At 39.6% G+C, this 17,657-nt stretch overlaps 1 long non-coding RNA gene across 1 annotated transcript in view; it reads right to left on the minus strand.

Annotated features, from left to right (window-relative positions):
* Nucleotides 1–923: 923 nt before the first annotated feature.
* The window catches only part of LOC102448881 (uncharacterized), a 60,157-nt gene continuing 43,423 nt past the window's right edge, over nt 924–17,657 (minus strand). Inside the window, exons 2-4 of the long non-coding RNA XR_331771.3 lie at nt 7,495–7,598; nt 5,986–6,069; nt 924–1,434 (exon numbers count right to left, since the gene is read on the minus strand). This is a non-coding gene — a long non-coding RNA (uncharacterized LOC102448881). The remainder of the gene's footprint in view (nt 1,435–5,985; nt 6,070–7,494; nt 7,599–17,657) is intronic.

A 17,657-nucleotide genomic window follows, 5' to 3' on the forward strand; every position in this document is an offset into this window, starting at 1 on the left:
ATTACTTACTGTAGTACAACATTAATCTCTCTTGTACACTTTACATGAAGAATTTGGCGTTTAATAGTTATGTGCTGCATATAACTCCAATTAAACACTTAATCAGCTGATACATTTATTTTTGATAAACTTTTAATGTTTGCAGTCTCAAACTTAGGCATATGTTCTAATGGTTAGACCAGGTGATTTGTAGACAGGAGACCTGTGCTCTATTCCCAGCTTTGTTCCTGTTTGTCTTTCCCTTAGAAGACTTCACCGTTAGGACTTTTTTTTTTTCTGATATTCAGCCTGTTTTCCTTTTACAAAATATTGGGCAGAAGTGTGTATTACAACTGCGACGCCAGAGATAGTTCCTTTTCTTCTTGGAATATTTGCCCTTCAAATATTTGGAAGAAAGCTTCTCTATTTAAAGCCTAATTCACATTCCTTGTGCACTCAGATCTCTTAATGAAGTCAATGAGAGTTCTGGATGCATAATGAAGGCTAGGCTGGGGTCTTGGTCCTACCTGTTTAGTTAAACAATTAAGGAATCACAAAAGCTCAAAAAGACACACAAGATAATGTCATACTCAGAAATGTAAGTGAACTACAGGGCCTGTAAAAAACTAATTACAGATCTAATAAATCAATGTACAGATTAATTAATTCTATTTGAACTCTGGAACTAGGAGAAGCAGCTTTTCATTTACTGGAAAAATGCATTTATGGGAATACAAAATGAATCAGACTGAAAATTACCTGGCAAAAATAGAAACACAAATTATAACTTAAAATTAGCTGTTAAGGTTACTAAAGGAGAGTCTGCAAGCCAGAGAAGATCCTTGCAGGAATGAAGAACAAACATTGCTGTTCATTTTTTAAACTATTTATTTTGGAAGTTTCAGTAAGTTGACAAATCCTTGCCATGTAAATATGAGAAACAAAACAATAATTCCAAGAGTTAGTTTTTGTTTAAAGAGACATTAGACACTAGTATATTAATCAAATCTGTTTATCAGGATGTTCCCCTATTACAGAGTGAGCCTCTTTGTACCACCTATGTCTCCTTCAATGATTTTGTTAAACTGAATGAAATCTCTACATACATATTTAACAGATATGGGTGTGTCTGTCAAATGTAAATAATTTTTTTTTTAAAGAACTGGACAAGAATATTGGAGTTTTTTGTGTGTGAATATGCTTTGAGTACTGAATAGTACTATAATAATAAGAATCATTAAATATCTAAGTATCTGTCATCATTTTACCTGGTACGTAACTGGTATGTTAATTTTTCCATAACCACAGCTTTGCATATTTTTGAACACCTGAATGTTTTGTTCCACATCATTAGCCACGTAGCATTTCATGATTGTTGCCTTTCTGCTCAATGGTCATTCAGAAGTTCCTGCTGGTGTCTCCTCCCTTAAAATACCTAGGATCTTAGCTCTTGACCTAAAGAAAATGTTAAAACAAAAGTGCATCGATTGTTAGAGAGCCTATGACGTACACTTTTTCTTCTGATTCTGTGCAATAGATGGCAGTAGCATATGTAAACACAAGCCTGTTCATTACAATAGACTGAAAATGCATCAGATCATAATCTTCACAATCATCCCAGAGTACAGTATGTCATTTTATCACACATTACAAGTGCTGATATTATATTTTGAAGTTATGTCAAGATTTTTATAGAAAAAAATCAATACACACACACAAGATAACATCATTCTATTATGTTTATACAAAATTCAACTGCAACATAGCTAAGTGAGAAATAGACACCAGTAGCACTTTTTAGAGAAATTGACAGTTCTGTACTAGCAGAAGAAATGACAAGATGATCTAATAGGGCTTTCCCATTTCTCATTTCTCTGCTGCTATAATTTAAAGCAATGTAGTTAAAAAAAAAAAAAAAAAAAAAAGAAAAGCCCTCTTTTTATCCTCTGCTTTGTGAATATTCAGAACCACAGTTTATCTTTTCAAAGCTGGCCTGGTATTTTGTGATGTAGCAATTTCAACAATTCTATTATTATGGATTGTTAACCAATACACTGATTTTTTTCATTCTATATTGTTAACAGGACAATTTGCTATTTTTGAGCCAAATGTATGTTATATAATTCCAACTTCTGCATAACAGTAAAGGAAAAATTGGTGAATTTTATTCTTGGTTACCCCACTGAAGCTAATAAATAATTACCAACTAAACATTACCAACTAAACAATGGCTCTTCACATATATAAAATTACTGCTTAGTTTTGGATGTCTAAAACAGTAGAACAGAAAAGCCACAGAATCAGTCAAGAATTCAGTCTAACTCTTTTTTATCATTATTTAATAATGAAACCATGAAGTTTAAACAAATTTCTACAACCAGGGGGATGATTTTTGTAAAGAGCCTCATCAACTCAGCCTTCAGTGTTGGGCATAATTTTGCATCCACAGAGAGTGGCACTTGATGATATTTATATAACAAAATATAGACTCTGCACCAACTGACTAGACAAAATAATTACATGTGTACATTATATCAGGAACACAGGAGCTACAAATTAGACCTATTATATCACCTCACATATGAATCTTTCCCTAGAGATGTGCCGTTTTGAAGCTGTTTATTTGAAATCCATTTCAACCATGTAGTATGATGGATAAAGGTGCGATCTGGTAATGAAATACAAAATCAAACACTGTCTTGACTAGGATGTTAGGGCCCAAAAATCAATAATCTGATGAGAATTTGGTACCTTATTTCAAATACCGGTGAAGTGTCCCTGTCACGAAAAACATTGCTGCAACTGGCAGCTGAGACTACAAGCAAACAGACCAACAGGTCTTGGGGAAACGTTAATAGTTGCCTTTACTTTGAGCAGGTGCTGCCAGCATGAGGATAAGGCATATTGGCTTGTACTGAGGCTGCCTATGCTAAAGACAGGACTATATTTTCCTGAAATATCTGGGTGCTATTTCTGCATCACTGATTGAAGTGAACCATATTTTGAGGTCTGGGTATTTTTGCTAGAAACCCATCACATGAAGCTCTTCATGCTGCTTCATTTATATTTAGATGAAAAGATCTGCTGTTTTCTTCAACCAGACACTGGTATATCTCGCTCAAAGACCTTTGCTTCCTGGTGTAGTAAGTATTAAAGCGGGGAGGAACAGTACTTTAACTCAGCATGTGTGGAGGGCACTATACAGAGAGCAATGAATAAACAAAGAGTTAGAAGTCTTTTGTCAGCCTAAAATACTCCCTAGGATTGTGTTTGATAAAATAATAATAATTATAGTGATGGATGAGGTTTTCCATTGAAAACCTGCAATTTTAAACAGCTGTGGTTCCCAAACTATGACAGTGTGTGTGTGTGTGTATATGTGTGTATATATATATATATATATATATATATATTTCTTAGACTCTGTGTTTCTCTGTTTCTGTAAAATATTATGAGTCAAAGCCATCCCTGAGGCAAATTCATTGATTCTAAAGGTCCCGTGCTTTTAAGCATGGCTGTTCAAAGGATGTAAGGCTGGATGAATTGCATATATGTATATTTTAGAAATATACTAAAGATTTGTTTAACAAATAGCTTTTTAACTGATAGCTTTTCATTTTTAAAGTTAAAAATTGTGAAGTATCTGAATATGATATTTTGATCTGAGTTAGGGAGAAAGGTATATAGCTGTTCAACACAAGGGACTGTCAAGAAGACAATGTTTGACAACTGTTGCATAGGAAACCTATTTACAGCATACCAAGTTTCAAACATTCTACAGAGTATATTACATAAGGGAGAAACCACAACTCACAGGCAAACTGAGTTAAGGTGAGAATAGGGTAGCCGTGATAGCAAGGGACAGAGTGATCGACCCTGTGACAGAACCTGTGTGGCATATGTGCTGGGATGTAGGCAGACAATTATATCTTGTCTATTACAGGAATCCATTTCTGGCTTTTTTTTCTTTTACAGAGCTAATGTAATCTATAATTATACACAGTAAGTGGGTGTCTGGGCTGAGATTAAAACTTGGGAGTTACTGGCTTTCATTTTGATGCTCGGGTTACTAGAGGCACTGGGAAAGTTTTCAAAAGTACCTAAATGATATAGATGCCTAACATCTGTTTTCTAAAGTGGTTTAGATACTGAAAAGTCAATGGTTCTATCCCTATGTTACTTTAGAAAATGGGACTCAGGCTCCTCACTTCTGAAACTTTTACTCACTGCCTCTGGAAGATGCTAACAGGCCACTTATTACTCTATGACTGGAAATGCAGTTTCTACAAAGTTTACTTTTTCCCTGGGGAGACTCTCAATATTTGTGAAATATTTGATTTTTAATTGGGGAAAATTGAATTGAGATGTTTAATGCATATTGGAATATTTCATCTTGTGGAACTGAGCTGAAACGTTTCATTTTGAATCAGTTCAATAAAACACTATGGTACATTTCCCAATCAATGCATTGACTTTAGTGTAATACCTTAAGGGAATTGTATGTAGGCTCCAATTCACTCCTATGAGTCAAACTCTAGGGATTTCAGCTTCCATAATACTATGGAGATTTCTTGTGACCAAGTTTTCTACAGTGCATTATGGAAGTCATGCGATTCTGTGTGCATTGTGGGATGTTGAGTGCAGCAAGGAAACCTTGCCTATATTGGAGAATGAAAGGCAATAGACTGCTAAACTACAGTGTCTATGAACCAATACAAAATAGAGTTGAATGTTGAACTTACTCAAAATGAAGTATTTCGGGTCACTTCAATAAACCAAAATGAAATCTATTGATTTTGGAACTGTCAAAACATTTCAGTCAAAAATGGTGAAGAAAAACATTTAAACATTTCAGAAATTGAAACTCTGCAGACAGTCTGTATTGTGAAAAAACCTGAAATCTCATTTTTTGTGGATAAAATGTGGGACAACACCAAATGCTAAATGTTTGGAATTTCCCAATAGATGGAAATTCTGAATAGCACTCAATTTTCTTTTAAAACATCATGCACATCTATAGCACTATGTTAATGCTGAGTATAAATAATTTACCAATCTATCCTATTTGCAAGTGACTCTCTTCAATAGTTGTTGGGTTTTCTTTCTAATTATTTATATTGGCTTCATTGACCACACTGCTGTATTACAGTTACAATTTATCCTAAATTATTTGATCAAACAGAATTTTGGTCAGTGTGAAATATGATAGAGTGGAAATAAACTCTTTCCCCACTATGAGCATGTTCTTCTGACTCCTCTCCCAAACAAAAACAAACAAAACCCCAACATCAAACAAAGGACGAATACTGAAACAGCTGGGAATAGAAAGCTGGTATTTGCACTGAAAATCAACTCTCAGTGAGAAAAAATGCGTCTGAATGCTGAGATGCAAATTATTGGTTTGTCCAAGGTATGACTTGCCCAGAGTAATGCTCTGCACACTCACAATTAATTTGCACTGGGCTGCATTGCTAAATACTTACTGGACACATGGAGTCCAGAGTTAGAAGGGTGGAAAGCAAGGGAATATAGACCAGGGCTCTGATACAGCAAAGTACTTGAGCAACTGCTTAAATGTAAGCATAAGTAGTCCTACTGATCTTTAAAAACCTGTGTCAATTTTCACTTTGTTATGAAATCTGTGCACAACTAATTGCGGGGAACATATATTCTTCCACAGGTATTTCCCTCTCTGATCTTTCCCAGGAAAATTGTGATGGAAAAGAGCCACAATGCTTCATGTCCCCCTTCCAAGCCTCTTGGGTGGCCACAAGTGAATGATCTAAACATTAACTATTTATAAGAAAAACATTATAAGAGCAGCCTGGGGAAAACTCACATCATAGTAGGTTATTAAATATTGCATATAAAGGATAATGGGAAGTACAAGTGTCTGGGTCAGGTCAGCTTTATCTCACACACTTTTAAAAAGTTACATACTATGTAGCATAGTGTCGATATTGTAATTTTCATTCCTTTCTCTATTGTTGTTTGGGTATTACACACCAGAGCAAATTAAAAAATAACCTCAGTTCTTCTTAATCCCACTTGTTTTCATACTCCTCTTTGGATGAGACAGGTATTCTTATCCTGAAGAATAAAATAGAAACGTAAGAAAAAAAATCTCTGTTTAAATAGATATGCGAGGGGAAAAACATCTCTCTCTTTTAATAGCTATGTAGTATTCCATGTAGGTAATTTGAATGCTGTGTTATCAAGAGACAGGACTGCCGGACTTAATACAGAAAAATGAATTGGAGAGTATGCACCTAACACTCACCAAAAATGCCAGCAGGCAGCTGGTTAACCTTAAAATTGTCATGTCAACATAATTCCTTACTCTGGCAGGCAGTTCTTTCTATCTCTCTTGGGTATTCCAAAAGGTCAGAGACACAGAGAGAGAGAATTTTACCCTTTGCTCAGACTCATTCTCAATCTTCTTTCTAAACCAGCTGAGTTTAAGACCACAGATTGGCAATTCAGGATTTAAAGGTGCCAGTAGCCTAACTGCTAATCTCAGTCTCCTTTTAACTTCTTCAGTACTATATTTGAACATCAGGTAACTCAGGCCCATGTCCTGAGTTGCTGTCAATCAGCATAGCTTCATTGGGAGCCCTTGGAATGTCACCAAATGGTCCCTAATTATGTTAAACAGTTTGATTTGCCAGTCAGCGTATTACCATGGCACACTGTACGGAATAGCATATTACATGCCAATAATAATTTGTGTGTGTTTTTCCTTATATGGGCAGAAAGTATATTAATTAATTTTTCTTCTTTGTGTAACCCCTTCTTTCCTCCCTGAGTTATCTAACGGAATATACAATGGTGGTGCCTGGCTCTGTACACACTTAGTGGTGTGTCTTAGGAGTCTCCAGGAATAAATTTACTTACTCCAGTAATAATTGGGATCTATTGCCAAAACAACAATTACAAATAATATACATCTAACTGATTAAATTAGAATTAACATACCTTTACTTCACAACTTAAAGAAACAGAGTTTAACAGACTAAAAGAGAATAAAATCAATTAACAAGGTACACAGAAATTAAGGAAACTTATCTAACCGGCATTTACCCTGCCACGATTTATCCCACCCCAGAGTGTACACTCCTCTGGATCTCAGAGTCCCAGATGCTTGCGTGGGTGCGTTTGAAGGTCTGCAGCTGAAGTGGAGACAGCACTGTGCAGGTCCTGTGTGTGTCAGTCCAAGCTAAGCAGCCAGCTGCAAAATCCCTCTACTATTGGAGTAGGCCCCACAAAATGCCAGCAGCTCTGGTTCACTGGGCAGATCACTCAGGCTCTCTTTGGACCCAGAGTCAGTTTGTCTTCTGTGCTCTGTCCCAGCACCACTTTCCCAAAGAGCCACAGTTATACACAGTACCTCCTATGCAGGGTTATGCAGGCCCTTCTCAGCCACACACACAGCCAAAGTCTCTTCCCTCCAGGGAAGAGACTAAGTGTCTGTTTCAAAGCAGGGAAATATTACAGAATGTGAAGAAGTTTGCTTACCTGTTGTGGACAGATGCGGCTGCTAACTGAGGTTTTCCCTCTGGTACAGTAGTTTCTGCCTCTGGCCAAAACAAAACCTGAATGCCTTTTGGGGTAACGAAAATCTGAAACAAACAAGTAGTTGCAATAACTTCTTTGTCTAGCTTCTCTTCACATCTGGGCCATTGGCCCTCTCCAAAGAGCTCTCCTACTCCCTGACATTGGGTCACAGATCTTCTGTTTGTGAGGTTTTCCCTCTTAGGTGCAAGGGGATGAAAACTTTTGTTCACCTTTGCCCAGCTAGTCTTAGAGGCTGTGCCCTGCTTTGAGGCTCTCCTAGTACTCTTCCCTTTTCTGGGGCATAACTGAAACATCTCACTTGACAGTCCTTGAGGTTTAGGAGAGCTCATACCCTCCTCTTTGATGGAAGTCAGTTCTGGGACCCTAATGATGAAGCAGCCCTCTGACCCATCCTTAAACTTTGCCACTTGACTTTTCCCCAGTCACTTACTAAGATCAGCCTCTCCTCATACATTTCAGGAAGCCTCCCTGTTGCCAGCCTCCTACCCCCTTCCTATCACCTTTTAACATCGCTGAGACCCTCCGCTCAAGCCTTCTTCTTCTTCTTTGTCTTTTTAAAACAGGTTCCCTTCTATGTTCCTCTTACCCCTCTTAGGTTTTCTCCAAGGTGACAATGGACAGACCCAGAGTTCCTTAATTTTCCCAGTGCTTCCTTTCTAGAGAGGGGCCAACAGCCCACTTCCTCTCAGGAGCTCCCTCATCCCCTAGCCTGGAAAGGCACAGGCTATGCTATCTCACCAGTGAGAACCACAACAGCTCGTTTCCTCTCTGGTCTCTCTCCCACTGGAACAAAGGAGACTTATAATCCTGTTCCCTTTCCTAAAATGTCTTGGAACCAGGCCAACAATTCACATTATCTCTGGAAACTACTAGTCCCAGAAAGTCTCCTTTTTGAGGTCAATTAGTTTCGGGCCCGTGGTTTGCTTTGAAGGGCTAGAATATTCTGTTACACAGTATTTGAATAATGCACTATATTGCAGTGGGATATCTAATTTCCTCATCCATGAAGTCCATTCAGTGGTATTCAAGAGGTTAATAACATTCAAGGGAAGGGGTCGGAATGCATCTATTCTTGGTCATACAAACAAGGATTACATAAATTCACTTCATGGTAAATTAATTCCTGATGCCAAATGCTCATGGGAGCCATTGAAAGAATCTTGTTTCTTATCACTACGTAACAATTCTGTGACATGGTCATTAGCTCCGGTACTCATAACTGGGATTGCATGGACTTCTCAACTGTATACAGTACTTGGAATCTGCTGCTCCAAAACCACATGCAGAGAGATGAGAATCTCTGTGACATTAGGATTTGTATCCTCTGGGGTTTACAGAGAGATAGGATCACTTTCCTGAGAGGTTCTGACATTTCATTCCTTCAGTTTCATTTCCCAAGATTTATACTTTGTAAAATCTCAAAGGTACAGCACAAAGTACAGGTATTTACTTGACAGAGAGAGATTAAATTATCAGGCAATCACAAGTGTTGAGTTCTTCCAAAGTGCTTTTTAATAAAACATATCAAGCAAAGTGGTTTTCAGCATAGTATATTTTACAGCATATTTAAATAAAATGACCTTCTCTTTAATTCTCCCCTAAACTATCTTTCTAGTCTCTTAATAAAATTGTGTTTTCTGGTGACATCTATAACACTTCATATAGTAGTATTGTCAGGATGAAGGCAAACTTTGCAAATGAACAATCTGGGGACAAGTATGCATATATTAAAGACATAGAGGACAAACATTAGAAATGGAAACATCTCATTTTTGGAGGGAAGCATGTTTTGAAAGGTGGTGATCAAGGAAAACCCTTGGTTTATGTACAGTTTTATTCTGCTTGCTGTTACGGCATCATGGACTTTTACTGCCATTCTGAAAATTAGGAAATACACAACAGTTGGGAAGATGGAAAACACAAGTCGACCAAATCAAATTATGAAGTGCTCTGAAGAGATTAGAGTGGTAGGTGCTATAGGCAGCCCTTCACCCAGTGAGAAGAAACAAAGAGATGCAAAATGATACATTACTGAGCTACTGCACCCAGAATTTAAAAACAGGCTTATTTGCATCTTATCCACTTACTATCATCTGAAGCTTACTTCCCCACACATACAAGCATGTAGATAGTTCAGAAAAGATTTGTGAATAGGCCTGGGTCATAAGGAACCTAGGAGACAATCTGTCATGATAGAGTCACAATATGAAAAAACAAAACCCCCTGACAAATACTGGGCTAGCCAATATCTCACTACTCCTCATTAAAAATAACGTTTTGATGTAACAACTATGGCTGTGTGCATTCAAGGGTCCCAAATGTCACATGCTTTTGAAGTTCTATCCAGGGAGCGTACGTTCAATATTTACAAAATAGCATTGTTAGAAGGGCTGCAGATAGGTACCTGAATGGACACTAGAGTCTCACTGAAGAGGTCTAGTAGAGTTGTGTCCCCTTTTCCTCTAAGCTGAGGCATATAAACGTAAGATAAAGCAGCAATAAAAAGCACTATATAAAATGTGCATTACAGCTCCCTAGTAAGTACAGTAAAGGATTTCTGACAAACATTTCTATTTGTATGTATGAGTGTGTTGCAATTCTACAACTCAGTCTCTAAGCAGCAGTTGGCAATATTTAGTCAGTCATTCATGTCATGTCTGGCTTTCATTTTTATACACCAATTCACCTTCTAAATACTGACTCCACAATAGTCTGTTTAAAAAAAGAATAAACACTGTTTTGTGAAAATCTCGGACATTGAGTTCAAGTCTGACCATATTGGTTCCCATTGTCACTGGATAAAATATGATGTCAATGGGTCCATCAGCAAGATCTCTATCCTACCAAGTGACAGCAGAATTCTTTGTCATTGTAAAGAGCTGTGGAAATGCAGTCACAAATGCCTGAGATGTCCTTATATGCTTCCTTCTGAAATGTACCATATTGAGAGCTGTTGTGTGGGAATACGAGAAAAATTGAGAATCTAAAGTAAAGTGCTTGTTCTGAACACACTGTTTTATAGAAAACAATTGCAAAATTAACACACAGATAAGACTGTTATTTGAAGGACTGGATATTTGAAGAGATAGTTAATTGAACTTTTTGCTTACAGCTCACCAGTTCAGAAGATGTAATCCAGGTTTGTAGCATTCAACAATTGTTACCAGCTGGTGGTTCTTAATGGTCTCAGATGAGAAGTGCCAACATAACCAAAATTGCAAACACTGCCACAAAAAATAAACAGCTGGATTTTGAAAATAGCCGAAAGTCTGAATGAGCAGGGAGACTGGAGGCAAGATTTTATTTTAAAAGATAAACACAAAAAAGTGTGTGTCACAGCCACCCTATATGTGCACATGCATTTATTGCAACTAACACTTTTAGTCACAGAATAACCCATCAGTATGTGCAAATATATGTGTGTGACAACACTAATTGCACGTGCAAATATACAATGCAAGCACCATGTTGAGTTCACAAGTGAAGCTGAACTTTTTAAATTGGTGGCCTTGGTTGACCCTCTGTATAGGGCTAGTCCCTCCAGAACAAGATAGTGGTTCCTTGAGGAAAGCCACAAAAGATGCAGTACAGACAGGATCTGCTCCACAGACATCCAGAGGATTTCACTGATCAGCAGTGTTCCCTGGAAGTTGTGTGCTTGTGCAGTCACTCAGGGGAGATTCAAATGACATCCAGCTGATTAGCAGAGCACCCCATAGCTAGTTTTTTTTTGTTTGTTTTTACTGGTGGTGCACTGTCACTCACTCGCCCCAGGCACCTCCCACTGGTCGGTGTCCCAGCCTCTGTTGCAGGTCTTCTGCTGGTTCAGTCCCATGTCCCTTCCTAGCCACAGTGCCCTTTCCTCCTCAGATGGTCCTACGTCAGTGCCTCTGCATTCTAGGGTCCTCCACTCCCAGGGAAGCCCCAATTCCCCTATACCCACCTTGCCTCAGTAACTCACCGCCAGTCATCATCTAGCCCCTGCCACAGGGGCAAACTACAGTCTGTAATGGCCACTCCTCATTGGCAAGGGGGTGTGGACCTGCTGCCTTTCCTTATCCTGGCTGTTAACTGGCAGTCTTAATACAGTGTATTAAATACACCCAGGCCTTGTCCCAGGCCCTGCAGCCTGGGAGTGAGGTCAGACCAAAGCTCCCCAGCTCTTCCTGCTTTCTCCCAGTACTACTCTGTCTCAGGAAGTCTCCAGATTCCTTGGCAGCCAGGTTCCTTCAGCTCCCCAGCTAGAGCAAAAGTGTATCTGTTCTCCTTTCTCCAGGAGCCCTTATTTATACAGCCTGAGCTGGGCCCTAATTGGCTGACTGTGCCTTAGCTGTGGGCTCTGCTCATCTCGGCCCTCTCCGGCTATGTCTACACTGGTGGATTCTTGCGGAAGAACATCTTGAGCAAGGGTTCTTGTACAAGAATTCTTATGCAAGAACACGTCCACACAGACATGTGCTTTTGTGCAAGAGCATCCATGGCAGTGTGGATGCTCTCTTGCACAAGAAAGCTCTGATGGCCATTTTAGCCATAGGGCTTTCTTGCGCAAGAAACCCCTGACGTGCGTGCACACGGTCCTCTTGTGCAAGAAGCCCTCTCTTCCCACTCTTTATTGTAAATCTTCTTGTGCAAGAGCAGACGGGAAGTGTGGAAGCTCTGCGGAAGAACGGCCATTCTTGCGCAAGAACCCGCCAGTGTAGACATAGCCTCCCGGGACTGGGTTTTAATCTTCTAAGGGACAATGTGAGGCAGACACCCCATCTCATACACATTTACACATGCCTTGGTGCACATAAAAGTTTATTCTACACATGGATGGAAAAAAGATTAGACGGAGCATTGCTCATCAGTATTTTCAGGAACTTTACATTCATTCTCATAATACACAATTTAACCAATGTCTCCAACTCATCAGAAATGAATGGATTTCCTGTATTTTATTTTTGTTGGCATAGGTTGCAATGCATCCTTGCATTTTCCTGAAGGATGAACCACAAATGGTTTCTTTGTGAGCATTTTGTAAACAAAGAGACTTCTCAGTTGAGATTCTCTGCTAACACAAAGATTAATTCTGCGAGCTTAAGCCACTTGAAAGAATTATTCTGTACAAAGAGCATACTAAGCTTGGATGAGATTTGCTAAACAATCAGTTTTGACTGCAAGCTTGCTCGCTTGTTGTCTCTTGGGGGTATCTTCTGCTATTGAGCTTCTTACATGACTTGTCACAAATTTGTATTCTGCCAACTGGAATATTCAGAATGCTCAAAAGCAGAAGTTCTTATTCTCTTCCAGGCAGATATGCCATTTTGCCTTCTGAAAAAAAAAAAAGCATTATGACTCCTGTTCCTTCAATTTGCATTCTTCAGTGGTGAGAATGAGAGCAATGAGTCTGTCAGACTCTGTTGAGTGTAATGGTAACTGTGCATACGTAGGGTAAATCTTGTGATGCAGACACGAATACATAAAATGATTAAACAGTCATTGTTCACTACTATATCTTTTGGGTACATGTCGAAGGGTTGACATGTCTAGGGGTTGACCCTATGTCTGGCTTACGGCCCCCTTCGGACTGGGCCATTCTTAGTTTCACCCAGATGCCACTCTTTTAGGGTGCACATGGCCTTTTAGGCCGAGTTCCCTCACAGTACAAGTCCCTCTAGGCCCAATACCAAAGTACAAATCCCCCTTTAAGGTTGTAGAGGGCCTTCCCCCACCTAGCCCTTCAGTGAGCTTCTCTCCCAGCAGCTAGGGAGCATGGTTGTGGTGGGATGGGGAGATAGGGGGACCCGGGCCCTCCCACTCCACCAGGTCCCTGCCCAGGGCCCTGTTGGCAGCAAAAGCTTTCGCTGTCTGCTTGGCAGGGATGCCTGCTGGAACGTGCTGAGTTCCCGGAGGTCAATCCTCCACCCTGGGCTCGTCCCTACCCCTTCAGATGCTGTGCGCCATCCTCTGCGTGCTGCTCCCCGGGTCAGTCCCAGTCTGACGATCCCCTTGTCCAGCACTGTTGCTGAGGCTGCAGCGGGTGCTGCTCCTGGGGTGGCTGCAGCAGCGGATGCTGTTCAGGAGCGCCTCTCTGAGCTGCCCCTTCGGCTATCTCCCCAAACTACCTGCCTGCCCAGGCTTTTATCCCTAGCCTCACTCTTGAGCATACCCAGCAGGGCCGAGGGGGTGGAGCCCAGGGAGGCTCCTGGTTCTTCAGTGTGGGGCAGTGCTACCCCGTCACAATACATAACAGAAGCTTTTTAACCTTTAGTGCTTCCCTCTCCCCTAAATATGGCCCCATAAATAATGGATAATGTTGGTAGCACTCGTGACTAGCCCCCTGCAATTTAAGATGATATGCTTTGCAGAAAGATATCATGAGAAATAACACAACATATTATTAAAGAGGATTTCTCCCCACCGTGGTTAATCATGTTAGTGAAATACTTTAAAAATAATCTAGGATTTCTATATAAATGCTTGAAACTAGAGTATAAGTATGTGCTGGCTTCTCACCTCATATCCTATTGAGTCTATTATTTCTACACTATAAGCAACTGTGCTACCTCTGATTTCCTAAACATCTTTCCTCACCCAAATGTCTATTAGGGTACATTGTTAGTTCTCATTTTACTAGAAATATTTACTTTAGGCTAACTCAACTGTTTATTACCAGCCTTGGATAATATTGGCTATTATGAAGCTTCCATACATGTAATTAATCACTCATACTATTGGGACATACCCTGAAGTATTATATAAAGCAGCAGACAGTAAATTTCCCTTGTGCAGTGGAGATCTGAAAATCAAACTCTTGCATGCATTCTACAGAGATCATTTTTTGCAGACCAGGATGAAGCAGAAAATAAGTCCACCTTGGAAGTGTTTGTGAACATAATGTCAGGAGGAAAGGGGGATATGCAAATTCTTCAAATGTAATTAATAACGATGACTCTGTATTTTAAGAACTGTATGTGATGCAGTATCTAAATCTGAATGCCAAGCTAGTCTTGATGGCTACTTTCTCATTTTACCATGTAATTATAAAATAAATCAATTGGTATATATTGTACTTACATGTCAGTGTATAGTATATAGATCAGTATAAACAAATCATTGTCTGTATGATAATTCCCTTTGTATTGACTTTGCAAGTGCTTTTTATGTAGCTTGTTGTAAAAGTAGGCAAGTATCTAGATGAGACAGAGTACCCCCGAAAAACCTCTGTGTACCCCTGTTTGAGAACCCCTGCTCTGGAGGAAAACACATTTAGTACAAAGTGAAGAGTAGTGTAACATAGGGTCTTTGTGTGTAACAAAAAGGGGCAGAAACGGTGGGAGATTTTAGGTATTTTGAGGATTTCCCAAGCAACAAAAATAAACATAACATGGACAACTTGTCTCTCCTCTGCACCTGCTGTAGCATACGTACAGTGCAATCCTCATGCTCTAGTAAAGAACATATGCTGAACTGGTAGAAGTTTATAAAACATTAACTCCAGTATCAGTGAGAATTTTTTGTTTGCGGGGAAGAGATCATGCCAATAAATTAGACATTGTACTTCAAAAAAACTGGCCAAGTGTTTAATGTAATGCAAGCGGTCTCAACATGCAGAGCAGCCAGTGCGGTCTGGCACACATATCAGGCTTTGGTAAAACACTTCAAGGTGGCTTCACAAGACTGGTCAAGAGTCAGATGTGAATGTGCTAAATTTCAAGGACTTCCCTCAAAGCTGTGTTCTGTAATTCCATCAGAAAACTTTCTTTAATGCTGGATGTGCTGACAGAAATAGAGGACTTGTCTGAGATGTTACAAGAATGAGAAATGACCTAAGCAGACAAACTAATGAATATATATATCAAGAGAAGTGAAAGACTAATAACAGGCCTAGGAGTTCACTCTGAACAAGCCCAGAAGGCTGAACAATCCAAAACAGCAAACTAAACAGCACTGAAAAAAGCCCTAGAATCAACTTGTCTCAATTCATTCGAGCAGTCACTTACAGCATGAGGGCAAAACTACTCACAACTGTCTCAAACAAAGCTGATCAAAGGACATGCCAAGAAAGGGCTTCTGATTATAAGAATTTAATTGGAGAAAAGTACTAAGAGCATTGGCTGATAAACTGGGAATAAATCAACAGGAAACATACTTGGGATTTGTGGAATTCAAGACTTCTGGAGGAAAAAACGTTTATGAAAGACTTAAACTCATCCCTAAAGTAGACACCCTTGCTGCAAGCAACACTGGCTGCCAAAGGGGATTCAGTACAATGAACAAGATCATTACAATGAAAGGGAGTGCTCTTACCACTCATCCTGCAGCAATCTTGCTATTCATTTCATGTGTGGGTCCTCCTTATATTCAGTGGTATTCCAAGCCACATGTGAAAATGTGGCTTGGAAAAGTCTGACGTGAAGCACATTCATCTCAAGGCAGAGAGGGAGTGCAGGGAGACCTGCTGTATGGGTCAATGTGGGAGTTTCTATAAAGTTATTTCAGGCTTTTATTCCAATATTAAAGTTTTACTCTAGAGTATCGGTACTAGCTTTAAATATCAAAATCATGCAAAGGGATTTAGGAAGCTACGTGTCTAGGAGTAGAGGTGAGAGGGTGGGCTGTGACAATATGACAGTACCTGTAAAAAACGTAAGTTACTTTCACCCTTGACTGGGAACCTAATGCATGTGTTAATGCTCTAGGAGGCTGAGTAAGTACTCCTCAGTAAAGTCTGGAGAGGTGAAAGCAGGCTGGAAAGAGAAGCTTTTGTTGTTTGTCATGGCTGAGCAGGTGCCAGTGATTATAAATAAGATTCAAACAGTTGAACATTAAAAGCCAGTGTGATTATATTGGATAGCAATGATCAATGTCAAGTTTTGTTTCTTTTTGCCTAAAAACAAAAAACAAAACAAAAAAACTGCAGAAATATAAAAGAAAAACAGATTCAGGGATGCAGAATGATTTCATGGATGATAGATTGATTAGGTCTAACCAGCATGACAACATCAAACTTATTTAACAGCAGAGGCTAGGTAGGACTTGTGCATCCCATGGAGCAATATGGCATGCCTCTTATTTAAAGGAGATTGTGAAGAGGTAACAATAATCTCCACTCATCTCTTTCCAGCTGGCTGCATTGGTTAAAAAAAAATTATGATCCACTTAGCAAGACAATAGGTTTAGCTTGTCCTACAGCATGTAGTAGACTAGGTTGCACTCTTTCACATTCAGTATGAAATATTCTGTGCTTTTTCTAGTAGTGCCATCCTGATAACTATACTAGCTATTCTATTTTCTGCCTCTACTGTATAGTTTTCAATTCTGTGACAAAATTGGGAAGATTTTTCATGACCTTGCCCTATTTCAGTTTCTGTCGTATCTCCATTTCTTTTGGCGACACCTCTTCTCAGTAACTCTCTCGATTTTTCTTTGTGACCACTTACATTCCTTATGATTTCACTGACACCTTTGATGCAATACCACAAAGACTTAATAATTCTTCCCTAGGTTTTACAGATAATCTGCCAATATGGTTGGAGAAGATTTCAATACATGAAAATGTTGTAAATGGCCATTTATATTCTCTTGCAGGTGCAAGCAAGTGAATATGGGGGCCAATCACCAATTTCTGTTTGCCACAAAGGGGAGAAGGCCAAAAATTAAAAGAAAGTGTTTCCATGTGTAAATGTTCTGTGTAGAGTGAACTCATTCCTTTCATTCCTCGTTTCTCCTTTGTTTCCCCTGCTTTGTTCCTCAGCTGAATATCTCCCAAAGTGCTCTCCCTAGAAATCCAGCTCTGCCTTTCTTTCAGGGAGCACTACCAGACCCAGTTCCACCTCAGTGGTTGCTTTGTCCTCCTCCTCCCCTTCCCCCCATCCCCTCTCCTCCCCAGACACTTGCCAGCCTTCTCTCCTTAAAAAAGGATTCCAGCAATTACTCATTCTGGAATTCGGAGCTTCCTCTTGGTCTTTGTGTGCAGTTCACAATCCATCTGAGACCCACATATTGGAGGATTGTTCTCCTTACTACAGAACTTGGAGACTGAGAAATATAGTGCATGGAGCTGGACCCCTTGCGCCAAATTTCTATGGTGACTGGTACTCTATGAGTTACTCTAGTAC

This window comes from Pelodiscus sinensis, chromosome 7 (assembly GCF_049634645.1).
Source record: "Pelodiscus sinensis isolate JC-2024 chromosome 7, ASM4963464v1, whole genome shotgun sequence".
Lineage (NCBI taxonomy): Eukaryota > Metazoa > Chordata > Testudines > Trionychidae > Pelodiscus > Pelodiscus sinensis.